Here is a 15917-nt window from a genome sequence, read left to right as displayed (position 1 = left end):
TCTCTTTTCTCTTACATTCCACCTCATTCCAATCATTTCTCTTCCTGTTCTTCACCTATTCCTCTGCTCTTCCTCTCCTCCACTCTCTACCTCTCTCTTCTTTTCTTCCTCACCCCTCATCATCTTCATCTTCTCTTCCTCTCCCAATTTCAACCTCTCCTTTCTCATTCTCCACTCTTCCTCTCCTTTCCTCCTCTTGCTCTCCTCTCTCCTTCCTCTTCTGCTCTCATCCTTTCCTCCTTTCTTCACCTCCCTCTCTCCTCCTGTACTCTGCCTCCTATTCTATTCTATTCAGGGCCTGGGGTCATGAACATGGTGGGGATGTTTGTGGGGACGCTGGCAGCAAGACTGGGGGTTGAGTATGTCTACTATAAACTGTTAGGAACCTGTTCATATGTATCTGGGTGTTCAGCTAGACTGAGGGTTGAGTATGTCTACTATAAACTGTTAGGAACCTGTTCATGTGTATCTGGGTGTTCAGCTAGACTGAGGGTTGAGTATGTCTACTATAAACTGTTAGGAACCTGTTCATGGGTATCTGGTGTTCAGCTAGACTGAGGGTTGAGTATATCTACTATAAACTGGTTAGGAACTTGTTCATGGGTATCTGGGTGTTCAGTTAGACTGAGGGTTGAGTATGTCTACTATAAACTGTTAGGAACCTGTTCATGTGTATCTGGGTGTTCAGCTAGACTGAGGGTTGAGTATGTCTACTATAAACTGGTTAGGAACCTGTTCATGTGTATCTGGGTTTTCAGTTAGACTGAGGGTTGAGTATGTCTACTATAAACTGTTAGGAACCTGTTCATATGTATCTGGGTGTTCAGCTAGACTGAGGGTTGAGTATGTCTACTATAAACTGTTAGGAACCTGTTCATGTGTATCTGGGTGTTCAGCTAGACTGAGGGTTGAGTATGTCTACTATAAACTGTTAGGAACCTGTTCATGGGTATCTGGTGTTCAGCTAGACTGAGGGTTGAGTATATCTACTATAAACTGGTTAGGAACTTGTTCATGGGTATCTGGGTGTTCAGTTAGACTGAGGGTTGAGTATGTCTACTATAAACTGTTAGGAACCTGTTCATGTGTATCTGGGTGTTCAGCTAGACTGAGGGTTGAGTATGTCTACTATAAACTGGTTAGGAACCTGTTCATGTGTATCTGGGTTTTCAGTTAGACTGAGGGTTGAGTATGTCTACTATAAATTGGTTAGGAACATGTTCATGTGTATCTGGGTGTTCAGCTAGACTGAGGGTTGAGTATGTCTACTATAAACTGGTTAGGAACCTGTTCATGTGTATCTGGGTGTTCAGCTAGACTGAGGGTTGAGTATATCTACTATAAACTGGTTAGGAACTTGTTCATGGGTATCTGGGTGTTCAGTTAGACTGAGGGTTGAGTATGTCTACTATAAACTGTTAGGAACCTGTTCATGTGTATCTGGGTGTTCAGCTAGACTGAGGGTTGAGTATGTCTACTATAAACTGTTAGGAATCTTGTTCATGGGTATCTGGGTGTTCAGCTAGAATGAGGGTTGAGTATATCTACTATAAACTGTTAGGAACCTGTTCATGGGTATCTGGGTGTTCAGCTAAACTGAGGGTTGAGTATGTCTACTATAAACTGTTAGGAACTTGTTCATGGGTATCTGGGTATTGTTGTGGAAATTCTTGCACTGATGTATTCTTGGTCCTATGCATGTATAAATGGGTTACTAGTTAAAGATGCCGAGAGGCATCTGGTGTTTGCCTTGGGGACATCCTTGACCGGCACCAGCGGATTAGAGGGTTACTCGTAAATCTGTATAACCCTTTAGCATCTCTGTTGATTGTCCAGGCATTGTGTCTCCTCAGGAGTTGAGAAGGATAAGGCGGGTGGACAGCCCGCCCTTTGGGTAAAAGCCTATGTTACACAAAACAGATGGGCAACAACTTACCACACCCCTTTTAACTGTAATATATATGGATTGTGCATGTATTGAGTTAGAGACTCCACGGACGATTATGTTTGTAAGCGTTTGATGCGTCTCTCTTATTTGCTAATAATAATAATAAAACTGTTAAATTGTGCCAAGAGAAATTTGTCTCTGTTTCTTACTCTTTTAACCTTTGAAGCATACAATCACACCAGTGTGATTAGAATGTATTGTTTAGAACACATCATTAGAACAACTAGGTACGAGTGACGTAACAATGGCTGGTCAGACCGTGCTGTTATTTACTCACATTTAGCTCAAACAGCGTTTATAACTTTATTCCCTGATTGTAATTGTTTCAAGACCACACTATGATATTAATCAGATAGCAAGCATAAAAAAGGGTTACTTACGTACCAACAGGCAGCCAACATTAGCAGTTAGATTTTCTACAATAAACATAATATGCAAAAACGAATTATATTAGCGACTTCTATAGAGCATCTAACCATTTCCTGAAAGAGCTGACAACCGGTCAAAATCATTGTGTAAAAACTTTCTAGAAGTTACGTTACCCGTTGAGGGCGCTGCTATGCTTTTTATCAACCAAAGATAAAGAAAAGTGAGTAACTCTAAGACCTGATGGTCATTTGCATTTGCCAGTCTTTTGGACAGATTTGCCATCCTGGGAAAACTATGATCGTCATTTTAGCTGCACTGCATTACAGGTCACACTTTCTTAGCTAGCGGTTAGCTGACGTTTGCTAGCTAGCTACAGTTACACATAAACCAGCTTTTGCAGCTCTTTGAATTCGAGTCAAAGAGAGAAGCTTGCAATGCAATGTACAGTATGTAGTGTTCCTTACCTGGCAAAGTGACTGTTCATGTCAACCGTCTGAACGCCACTCAATGGCCCTCATTTATCAAAAGTGCGTACACCAAATTTCCAGCGTACACCTGGCGTACACCCAAAACCACGGTGACTTTGAGATTTATCAATATGGACGTTGGCGTACGGCACTCTCAAATCCTACGCCAGCTCAGGAGGTGGTGTACGCACGTTTTGAGTTAGTGCGGAAATGCGCAGAAATAAAAATCCTAACGCACTGACAAACTAAAAGATTTGACCCACTGTAAAAAAACAACAAGATAATTATAAACTTCAGTATTTATTTTTGTGCAACATGGACTTCAATGTTTAATTTGTGTGACTTTACCAAAGCATTTGATTTATATGTATTCCTTCAGATGCGAGCCTGTGCGCTTTACATGACGTTTCAGGGTTAGGCCCGGCAGTTGCGCATGGACTGGGTTCAGTAATAAAAGGCTTTGAATTACCAAAATATAATTCAGACTGACAAAATAATAAAAATTCTTCTTTTAAATAATGACATTCTTCTTCTAAATAACAATAAACGTCATTAATATTAAAAATCATGAAATAATAAGACGAATATTACAAATTGTCATGCAATTATTAATGTGAATGAATGGTACTCCACATCACATCATCATCACTATTGAACACCCCAATACATGTGACATGATACGAAATGAAATGCTAATTGTATCAAACGCGTGCTGTAAAATGCATTGTGATCATTTGCTCATCCAAACAGCTTTATAAGAACAGCTTTATAACGCTCCTCGTTCGGCGTCAGCTGGAGACTTGGATCCGGTGGGCCTCGCCTAGTCTGACTCTGGTGTTTTATTCTCCTTTCCAACAAACCAACTCGGGGAAGTGTTGACTTCAACAATTTTGGGGGCTCGGTCCGGGATTGGAAAAAGGAGAAGGAATTCGATCCGGTCCAGTTAACCTACACGGGATTCACAGGTTCCAGAGCCGGCTCATGATAAAGGTAAGCAGAGCCTGTTATATCTAAATCTGCATATTGGCTGTGAACTAAATTGTGAACCTGTGGAGATATTGGGACACTGGTTTAAATTCAGGGGGTCAGAGGAACGGTCTGTGAGTTAGAGTCTCACTGTAAGTCGGGTTAGAGGCCCGTTAATCATTCTGGGGTTGACTACCCTATGCCAATTCCCGACGGGGACGGCAACCAGTCGGGTTAGAGGCCCGAGGACTTAGGGGCACCTCGAAATATTTATTGTGTGTAAAGGTTCACGTTCAGCTGGGTTAGAGGCCCAGGGAGTTTGGAACTCCCCAAATTTTTTATAAGAGAACTGGGTACAAGTCCCAAAAGTGTTGGGTCAGGGACCCGTTAATCATTTGTTAATCATTCTGAGTCACAAGGTCGAGGTCGGACGATAGTGACACAGTGAGAAGGACAAAAAATAGGCAGAAAAAAGGCAATTCACATAGAGGACGGGTGTTACTCACGGGGCAAGCAGTAGGGAGATGGACTGACTCAGACGAAGACCCTGACGCAGACAGTAGTGGAGATGGGAGTAAGGGAGACGTAGATGTATACCCTCTGCCGCGTTCGCCCCCACCAGAACATAAACTACACCATGACGCAGTAGAATCAATTCAAAAGACTCAACATAAAATGTATACGTGGTCACAAGCAGGGGAAGCTGGTTGTGCTGGGTTTCAGCTGCCTCTCTTTAGAGTGGGAGGCGGCGAACCGCGATATAAACCATTGGGGCTGGGAGACGTACAGGCACTGGTAGATAAATTACCCCCGATGGGAGAGGGAGGTGGACTATGGTTGTCACAATTTGATAAACTCACAGCTGGTCAAACGTTGGCACTGGGGGACTGGAGGGCAGTAGCCGCCCGAGCCGTGTCCGCCCAGGCTATGACTGAGATAGAAAAAGGGGCCGCCACTAGGCGGAGCCCTGACGACACCCCTTTCAGTCAGGTGGTCGGGCGCATAGCCACGGCCCTGAGGGAACGATTTCCCTTGCCCGCTGGGGCCCCGATGCCCAAGTTACCTTGGGAAAAAGAGCAACACCCTAGACAGTGTCTAGAAGCATGTAAAGAAACATGGGCCAAACACACAGGGCACCACCCGGGGAAGGGAGGTCTGCAGCAGGAGTGGTTTAGAAGGGCGGTCTTAGAGGGACTTCCAGAGAAAATAAAAGAGGCAATGATGGCAAATCCTGACTTGCCGGGTAGTGAATCACACGTATGGGAAAGACACATAGTACATCATTTACAGAGGACTAAAGATGAGGAGACAGAGAAAGACAAACAGATACAGGAACTGAGAGAGAACCTGTTGCCCTTACAGCTGGGTGAGGCCAAAGGGAGGCTCAATGAAGGGAAAAAGAAACACAGACAGATGGCAGCCCTAGGCTCAGGAGAACCTGACACACCCGATTTATACCCTGTTCCCACATGGGCACCCCAACCTCACGGTGGCCGGGGGGCATTCACCGCGCCCTATCGACCAGGGACTCCGAGGGGAGGTTATGGTAGGGGGAGGGGGCGGGGTAGAGGCAGAGGGGCTCCAGGAGCCCAAGTCCCATACGGAGTCTGCTTTACATATGGTGACCCGAACCACTGGTCCAGAGACTGCCCACAGAACACTGCAAGGGGCAGAGGATACCCAAACCAAGGGGCAGCTCCAGTTCCCAACCCACGCGCCGTCCCACCACCTAGTGCACCTGGACAATGCCCACTCTTATGAGGGAGGGTGGGACCAGGAATGACGGTCTACAGGGAGGGGAGGGGACAGCGGGGGAAAGACAGACCCTATGCTGTCCCTGAATGTCGACGGGAAGGACTTCTCCTTTCTGGTTGACACAGGTGCCACGTTTTCCACCATCACCGCCCCTCCCGCTACAGGACTACTATCCTCCAAGACAGTGGGAGTTGTGGGGTTTGAAGGGGTGGGACAGACTTTGCCAGTGACATTTCCTCCTAAAACGATACTGGGTAAACAGGCCCTCAGCCATCCGTATGTGGTGTCGACAAACACACCAGTGAACTTATTGGGGAGAGACTTGTTGATAAAACTGGGGGCTAATATCTTATGTTCTCCAGATGGACTAACTGTCACGTTACCAGACGGGACATCGGCGGTGTGCGGACCTGAAACCACACGCAAAGGGCAGTACCTGGTACAACCGGTGAAGGGTGAAATAGCAGAGATATACTGGGGACTATTGACACCGGAAAAGCCGGACAAACAGGGTATTTTGTCCCAGTACTTCAAATGGAGGCCGTGGATCTCCCTCCTTGAGCCGTACTTTCCTCCGCCAGACCCCCCACATGTAACCCTATTTTATGATCGGCAGGGCGATGAGGTGTATAGAGAGGGGTTTGGGGATGTAGTGTGTGGGGACACGTGGCAGGTCGGGTCTAAATTCATATATGTAGGCCCTGAAGGGGTAGCGGCAGATGTACAGTTGACAGAGGAGCAGGATCAGTGGTACATGATGGCGGAGGAGTCTGTCCCACATGTGTCACTTGCCCTGCATCCTAAACACCAAGCAAAAGACCTGGGGCCCATGGTTAAAAGGGCGGTCGAATGTACTGATTGGACACTCACTCAGGCACCAAACGTATGGTACTCACCCAGCTGTAAGACGTGTTGGTTAGAGGCACCAGGGACGGATTGGGTATATTTAGAGCGTAGGGAGATAACTCGGGATCATGGGAGGGAAAAGATGGATCATCCTGTAGCCACAGCCAGACTTAATTAGTTACCTGACTCACTGTGGTCCAAGGGCCCCACGGACATGGGGCTCACCGATTGCCCACCAGTCACCTTTAAAATCAGCCCGGGAGAGCCCATATGGCTGCCCCAATACCCACACAAACCAGAGGCAGAGGAAGGGTTGGATGTGACATTGAATGGTTTGTGGCCCACAGGGGTGTTGGAGGAGTCAGGTTCCGCGTGGAACACACCTATCCTCCCGGTAGAAAAGAAAGGGACGGGGAAGTACCGTATGGCCCATGATCTCAGAGCTATTAACAACATTTTACTCACACCCACTATACCGGTACCTAACCCGTATGTAGCACTCACTAATTTGACCCCTGATCAAAAATGGTTCACCTGCATTGACCTGGCTAACGCTTTTTTCTGTCTCCCACTAGCAGAGGAACTTCGTGATATTTTTTCTTTCACACATAGGGGTCGGCAATGGCGGTACACGAGACTACCACGGGTTCGTGCTTTCCCCTGGTATATTCAACCAGGTACTGAGAGAAGCGCTGCAGGTATGTTGCCTGCCGACAGGGGTAACTTTGTTCCAGTACTTAGACGACCTGCTGCTGGCGGCCCCGACGGTGGTCGCCTGCATCCAAGCTACAATGACGGTCCTTGCCAGACTGGCAGAGAAAGGGTTCAAGGTGTCAAAAGAAAAGCTACAGCTGGTAAGAACGCAGGTCTCCTTTCTGGGCAGAGTAATCTCGCAGAAGGGAGCGGGGCTTTCCCCAGCACACCGCACGACCATCCTCCACCATCCTAAACCCACTACTGTTCAGGAAATGTTATCATTCCTGGGGCTCACAGGGTACAGCCGCAATTACATCCCAAACTATTCAGGGCTCACAGAGCCACTTAGAGCGCTAGTTAAAGAGCAGGGAATGCGTAAACTTAAAGCCACTCTCAATTGGACTTGCCCGGCCGACCAGGCCTTCATTTTGCTGAAACAACAACTAGCCACCGCAGCTGATCTGGCCATACCCGACTCCAAATTTGATTTTCACACATGAAGGGATAAATATGGCAGACCGAATGGGGACGGGGCTACCACATGAGTGCGCGCAAGAGGTAGTGAGGGAGAGTAAGACACGAACCGATCTGGAGGCAGAACCCCTCCCAGGGGCAGAGGACCTCTTCACTGATGGATGCTGTTTCAGACACGAACAAGATGGGCTGAGGGCGGCCTGTGCGGTAGTGAAACTAACACCAGAGGGTTTAGTCACGCTGAAAGCAGAGAGGCTCCAGGGGCTGCAGTCAGCCCAGAGAGCAGAAGTGAGAGCAGTGATAGAGGCCCTCAGGCAGGCCAAGGCAAAGAGAGTAAACATTTACACAGATTCGGCATACGCAGTAGGCGCAGCGCACGTGGAGCTAGGACAGTGGTTAAAGGCTGGGTTTAGAACAGCAGGAGACAAACCGATTAAACACGAGGCAGAGATGAGAGAACTAGCTGAGGCCCTAGACCTGCCCGAAAAGGTAGCCATGATAAAATGCAAAGGACACAATAATTCAAATAGTGTAGTAGCTCAGGGAAATCAAGCGGCAGACACAGCAGCAAAACAGGCAGCAGGGTACACTCCACGATTGATGGTGGTAAGAGCAGAAGAGGAAGTTGGGTGGGGAGAAGGCCCTGAGAGAGACGAGCTAGTGAGACATCAAAAGGGGGCTTCCCCACAAGAGAAAACAATTTGGCAACAGAGAGGAGCAACAGAGACGAGCGGGCTCGGGAGAGGGCCAGACGGTAGAGTAATACTTCCACCAGCCATGCAGGGAGATAAATTTGCAGAAGCCCACGGGTTGGGCCATGTAGGGCCAGCACAGATGTTGAGGAACTTGTGCCATTGGTGGCATCTGTTTATGGTAGACATGGTACGTAACTACACTAGGACATGCACCATCTGCACACACCACAACCCAAAACCGACGATCAAACCTGAGATGGGGGCGTTCCCCATGACAACGAGACCTGGACAAGAGATAGTGATAGACTACACGGACATGGGGGAAACAGTACGGGGGTGCCGCTACATGTTAGTGTGTGTGGACATGTTCACAGGGTGGCCAGAAGCCTGGCCGGCAAGAAGGGAGGACAGTCAGATAGTGATCAAGTGTTTAGTGAACCAGTACATTCCCAGACACGGCTTCCCAGAGAAAATCAGGTCAGACAATGGGACTCACTTTAAGAACAGTGATTTACAGAAGGTAGGGAGCTTATTGGCCCTAAAACATGCTTTTGGCACAGTATACCATCCACAGTCCCAGGGAAAGGTAGAAAGGATGAACCAAAACTTAAAAAACAAGTTGGCTAAGATATGTGCACAGACTAAATTGAACTGGGTGGATGCACTGCCACTGACACTCATGACGATTCGATGCTCGTTAAATCAGACCACTGGGTTCACCCCATACGAGCTGCTGACGGGGAGACAGTTTCCAGGACCAGCCGCGGGGCCTGCGGTCACGGAAGGGGAAAAGTGGCCCAAAGATCACAGAGTGTATTTTGATGAATTGCGAGCTCTTGTTTCAGAATTCACCAACATAGTCGGAGAACGGAGGAACCTGCACCCGCTGGACCAGAACCTGCCCCAGGCGGAGTGGGTGTTGCTGAAGGTCATCAAGCGAAAGTGGTCGGAGCCAAGGTGGACGGGTCCTCATCAGGTGGTGGAGAGAACGAGCCTGAGGGACAAAGGAGAGATGTGGTACCATTGGAGCCAGTGTACACTCGCGCAGGAGCCAGGGAGGTCGCTGACGGACCTCATCCAAACCGGGAAGGAGGAGCTTTCCCCAGTGTGGACGGAAGGAGGACCAGCACCAGCCGGACCGGTGCCAGGAGCGGATCCCAGGACACGGCGGGACTACGAGCGAGTGAAGGAGACAAAGGACGGTGCCAGTGGAATAGACTCTTAGGGGAAAGAACCAAAGAAAACTGTAACAAAAGGGGGTATAGGACACCGAGTGGCTCATACCACTCGTACCAAGATGACAGGGTTACAGAGAAAGGTCTGGGGAGATGAGAATAGAATGAAATGGTATATGGGAATTGGTGGAATAATGATATGTGTGTTGTATATTGCTACAGGTTTCCCTGGTTGGCGTCGAGTCTCCATTTCCACAGCGAGAAGGCAGGGGACACAAAAAGAGGACACCTGCCTGATGCAGGGAGGGGGTACTGAATTGGATTATATCAAAGGGTCACATACTGCTTTCACGTTTGACTTATGCTCGGTCATAGCTTGCGGGAGATATAATGGCTCGTGGAGGGATTACAACCTGTATGTGTGTCACACTCCAGATGTAGATGGGATGTGTGGCCTGATGGGACGTCTGCCGGGCGAGAGGTGGTGCCCGGGATGGGACGAGGTCAGAGCGTATACGGGACAGTGGCAGCCCGGACTCCCATGGGGACCGAATGCCACTATGTGGAGCTCGTTTAAGTTCCAACGAGATTTCAGCTCCTCCCAGAATCCACTTACCTTGTCTGTCGGAGGTTGGGATACCTCTCCATACAGAGGCGCGGACAAGACATATTTGGTTCTCGGAGTGGAGCATGCAGGGACTGATACCAAAGCGTTTATTAAGATTAACATTAGGGTGCCGACCACTAGCTCTCCAGCTGTGGCAGTTACGGGGACTGTGGACACCTTAGCTGGTAAGGTGCAACCGGGGGAAGTGGTAGGGGTGGACTATACCAAATTGAAACCGTTAGAGGTGATCGAGAAAGCCACGGGGTATCACGAGAGTAATATCTGGCTTGATTGGATGTTGCAAAATGCCAAAGAACAAGATTTAGGGGACTGTGTGTCATGTGCCGCCGCCCGACCTCAGCTATACACTGAGCCGGCTCCTTTGTATTCAGAGGACCCTTGGGGATATCAGTGTATGTTAGCTCTTACACATAGCGCTTCCCCTGTGAACTGCATCACCCTGGCAAGGGTGTTTCCTCCGATAGCTAACGACACCAGGGCGGGACCGTTCACTCCCCATAAAGGGGGAGGGGGATATACCTGTTTCCGCTTCACCAGTCAGAAACCCGTGGTAAACGTTGGCGAGATCCCCTTGCAGTGGTGTAATGTTACGATTCAGAGCAGATCTATTATCGGACCCTGGGCCCGGTCTGGCCTGTATTACTATTGTGGGGGCACCCGACTCCTGCTAAGAATCCCAACAGGTACCCAGGGGGTATGTGCGATGGTACGGTTAGCAGCACCCTTAGTGCTGATAGGTGACCGAGTTAAAGCACTCCAGGCAAAAAGGAGCGACGCTCTTACCCAGTGCCGGCATCGACATGTAATAGGCCGTCGTTCACGTGATACATTCGACCTCACTGTGGACTCCCCAACTTATATAGATGCGATAGGGGTCCCTAGAGGGGTCCCCAAAGAATTTAAACTCGCAGACCAAGTCGCGGCAGGATTTGAAAATATTCCTATCCTGTCCGCTTTGTTCCCTGTCACTCCAAACAAGAATGTAGACCGCATTAACTATGTACATTATAATGTCTTACGTCTCTCTAATTTGACCCGTGACGCGGTAGAGGGCCTGTCAGAACAGTTGGGCCCCACCTCGTTGATGGCGGTGCAAAATCGCATAGCCCTCGATATGTTATTGGCAGAGAAGGGCGGGGTTTGTGCGATGTTTGGGGACATGTGTTGTACTTTCATTCCTAACAATACAGCTCCGGACGGATCGGTTGCTAAGGCGCTGCAGGGCCTTAGGTCTCTCTCGCGAACTATGCACGAGCATTCTGGGATAGATAATCCACTGGAGGAATGGCTGACCTCGATGTTCGGCCAGTGGAAAGGTTTGATAATGTCTGTTCTTTTATCGCTTTCTACATTTGGTGCTATAATGGTTACTTGTGGGTGTTGTTGTATCCCATGCATAAGAGGGCTTGCCATGATAGTGATTTCTACAGCCATTGAGAAGGCTCCAGGATCGCCATCAGGGATGCTGATGCCTCTACTGGAGCAGCATGACCTGGGAGAACTGGAGCTTGGCGAATAGGGGTGATCTCTCTGGGGAGAGATCAAAAGGGGGAATTGTAGATGTATTGATTGTATGAGTTAGTGAACTGTTGTAAGCTGTTGTAACCAATGTAGATGTATTGATTATATAAGTTAGTGAACTGTTATAAGCTGTTGTAACCAATGAAACAAAATATTAAATGTCTGTAATATGAACCGAAACTGAAGGAGCAAGTAGGAGAATAGGAAACCCTGTTTAAGCAGTTGCCGGGGAGAGAAAGATTTAGTATGTCTGTTTTGTGAGAAACAGGACACAGGTTAGAGACACACACACACATAGTCTGACAGGCCAGACAGATACCAGGAGGAGACAAGAAGATGTTTGCGTTTATCCTTATAAGGAATAGAATTGGAACTGGACCAATAGCATACTTGTTCTGTGAATTTAACGACTCTATCTTTTGGGCGTAGTAGAAGTATAAAAATGATGTTTTGAATGTTGATTCTTAGACATTGTGCAGTGACACGTGTCTCCAGAAGCTTCTGTAATAAATGGACGTATAACGGTAATTGCCCTGACTCCCTGTGTTTTATTCTCCTTTCCAACAAACCAACTCGGGGAAGTGTTAGACTTCAACAGGACACAGGTAATCAGAATGAGGGTGACTGGGAGCTGATGACTGGGGTGCGTTCATGAGCCGTGGAGGGAGGGGTGCGTTCCGGAGCAGTGGAGCGCGGCGGCGGACATCACACCTCCATGGTAAGGACTTGGTACTTCCATTGGTGCAGAGTGTACCGTACAGTATATCAGTAAATTACGTATGTTTGCCTTGAATCAATGTTGGCAGTACTCCTTCGTTAACTGCCTTAGCTAGCTAACGTTTTCTAGTTAACTTCACTGTTGAGTTTTGGAAATGGCTAGTTCTGTTTTGGAAATAGCTAGTTCAATAGGAAAATGTTGGTAGAGAAGCTGCCATCAAGACTGGTAGCCAGTTTTCTTATTTAAAACCTTTTAGCTTTCATGTGGCCAAGAGTGGATCATGGATTCATAGCCTGCTATTTTAATATAATATGGCAATCTTGTTGTGGTACAATTTGGTCATTTTATTAGCAATTTCACTGTAAATTAATGAGTATACTGTATGTTTTTGTTCTTCATAGACACCAATGATTGGCCAGACCTATAGACTGTAAAGTAAGTGAAATATTTACTATTAAGTCCAAAAACCACTGGGTAGGTTAGGGTAGTTCTAAGACTTGGTTTCCAATGTATCTACATGGTGTAAGACAGGGATGGGCAGTATTTATGATACATGTATTTCTAATATTTATTTCAAATACAAAATATAATTTTGTCATTTGTAATTTGTATCTTAAAAATACTGTAAAATAGTTTGTGAAAAGTCTACACAATGACATCATAAAAATACAGAGTCACAACACTTACAGCCTTCATGAATTAAATGTAGTATTCTTTGCTTACAATTTGAGTAAAACTCACTGTTGTTATCAAATTCTTATTGCAAGTTACGCAGACTGGGTACAGGAGTTCTTTTGTTTACTTGAATCAACCTTTGGTCTTCTCCAACCGGTTGATCTACAGGTGTGCAAATGTTTGGTTTCTCAATGGATATAATAATGTGAAGACCTTTTGCAGATCCTCTCTATCTTCATTTGATATGACAAACAGCTTTTTACGGGGATGGCAAATAATATCAGAAGTAATTGCAAATGAAACAGTGTATTTTCAGTCTCAATTTATTTCCTCTCTGCTTTTGTATTAGCTTGTGTCCACAAATTTCTTTGCACTTGGTGCACACTGCTGCATTGGCCAGTTTCTCTGTTGGCGATCATCTGCCTTGTGCTTTGACATCAATGCAACTTGACTCAAGTCTGTCATTTGACTGACTTTCATCATTCAAATGTCTTTAACAAGAGTAGTGTCAGGCTGTCTGGATTGTGGGCTTTGGGGAGGTATAATTTGGTGGAAATAAATCTAAAAAAAACACTGTACCTAGTTATATGAATTGGTTAACACCTTGTCATTGAGTTTAACTTGATTAATAACTTGTTAATTACCATTAATTACCATCTATAGACATATCTATTTGTTAAGTGAAAGGGGAATGGCAAAAAGATTTTCACACGTATTGCTTTACTGCATTGGTACATCATCTGTGATAGATGGCTCCAATACTGTACTGAAAAAGGAATCTTTGGTCTTTCATATCTCAGGTAGAACAGTCGAAAACACTGGTGTGCTGGGATTAGTGGTAAATCAGATTAGTCTAAAATGTATTGATGAAGAATGGAGCGGGACTTTGAAGGTAAGAAATAGCCTGCAAAATCTAACATTGAATTAGGGATTTTAAATCATATTATAATTGCCAAAACACCACACATGTCTTCTCAGGTGCAGCTGCAAGCCGATACTGGACACAAAGGGAGAAACATTGTTGGTTGGACGATCTGGACAAAGCAGCAAAGAGGGACATCAAACAGCGGACACGGCGCTGTTTGATATTTTGATTGGAACAGATGACTAATTTATCGTACTAAATAAATAAAACAATGGCACATCTAAAATGGGTGTATATCCTTTTCTATATGAAGGTAAAACACTGACAAAAGTTTTTTATTTGGAAACACTTGTAAAAAAGATTTGCAAACTTGAGATTACATTTGTGGTTGTATAAAAATGTTCTGCATAGTTTAACTAACTTGATATGTGGAATCTTGCTACTCATTAATAACAGTTGCCAACATAAAATAAGGACACTCAGAGTTTTGTTACTAACATTTTGCTAGAACTGTGACAAAAAGATTTGTATTTGTAAATCACAGTCTACAGAAGTATGTTTCACAGCTTTTACAAGCGGATATACCCATGAGGACTCTGATAAGCATGACATAGCTTTTTCTGACCAATGAACTGAGTGCATGGTGAGTCCGTCACATTTACATGTTTTAACCGATCAGTGTAGATTCTGGAACACAAGGGTTTTAACTCATAGTGATGTATTGCAGAGGAGGAAAAACATGTTTCAGCATGGTCAGCTTCTCCTACCTGCTTGTACCTCCGTTGGTGATACTATACCAAACCTTTATTCCAGTTAGTTCAACACAAGAATGCTTTTGAAAACTACAAAAAACTGTTTTGATTGAAAAAGGAATAGGAATAATTACATGCTAAATTATGACGATGGAAAAATAGTAATTAGCTAGGAATTTTGCATGTGATTTTTCATGCTGAAACTGTACCCTGTCCTTTGGAGCAATAATTCCTATAAAGTAAAAAGAAAACAGTGATGACAGCCTTAGCAGATAAAACAAATGTGTAGAACAAATGCAAGAGCTTTAAGTGATAAACAAAAACTATATGTTATCATGTGAGCCATATTCAATTGGTATGTATACACCCAAACTAGTGTAATGCAAAATATGAATTGTGTAAAGTGAATTTCTATTATTCTCATGGTAAATACTAAGTAGCCATGTAAATTTCTTGCTAGTTGCTAGATTTACATTTTAGTTATTTAGCTAGTAGACTTCAGTAAAACTTTGTACATTGATCAGGCTAGGTGGAAAAATTATCTAAAAGGTTTGTTATTCCATCAAAAACAGAGGTACGAGAAGCTGACCGTGGTTAACCCTGTTTTTCTTCCTCTGCATAACTATGAGTTTAAACCGGTTGAAACTGTGCCACTGCGTGTTCCAGAATCTACTCAGATTGGTTAAAAGGTGAAAATGTTACGTTCACGATGCATTCAGTTCATTGGAAGAAAAAGGTATGGCCTGCCAATCAGTCCTCATGGGTATATCCGCTTGCAAACACTGTGAAATATACTACTGCAGACTGTGATTTACAAATAAAAATAATTTCCTCTTTTAGAGACAGTGTTTTACGTTGGCAAGTGTTATTAATGATTCCAAATATCAAGTTGGTTACATGTATGCACATTTTTTATACAACTACAAAAGTAATTACTAGTTTGGAGATCTTTTTTGCAAGTGTGCTGCATATTTTACAAATAAAAAACATGTTGCTGTTTTACCTTCATCATTTTAATATGTATTTGAATTTTTCCTAACACCTTTAGCTTCCTTAAATGTGAAGCGTATAACTTGCTGTAATGTTTGGACCGCTCTAGATTTTTACAGTTTGACATTGTACATTTATTGTCTACTGTACTTTCACAAGCTTTGGCAAGTTTGTTGGTAGAACTCTTGGCTTAAGCCAAGTTGAGTAGAACTTTCTGTACATACAATTGCAAGCTTTTTCTTGTCGAACTTGTGTACACTACTTTGACAATTGTTGTAACAACGGTGAGGTTTGTGTGTTGCGATGTGTCCTGATGTCCAGTGGTGGGATTTCCATAAAAGTAGGGAAGAGTAGAAGAATGTCCCAAGCTGGAGCTG

The 15917-nt window shown here is 45.2% G+C and overlaps 1 protein-coding gene across 1 annotated transcript in view; it reads right to left on the bottom strand.

The window, feature by feature from the left end:
* LOC105006816 (protein NLRC3-like) overlaps positions 1-15917 on the bottom strand; it is a 925414-nt gene that overhangs the window by 416583 nt on the left and 492914 nt on the right. The gene's annotated exons all lie outside the window — the stretch shown is intronic.

The sequence above is a fragment of the Esox lucius genome, chromosome 11 (genome assembly GCF_011004845.1).
Source record: "Esox lucius isolate fEsoLuc1 chromosome 11, fEsoLuc1.pri, whole genome shotgun sequence".
NCBI classification, from domain to species: Eukaryota; Metazoa; Chordata; class Actinopteri; order Esociformes; family Esocidae; genus Esox; species Esox lucius.
This window is presented reverse-complemented; position numbering and strand designations above follow the sequence as displayed.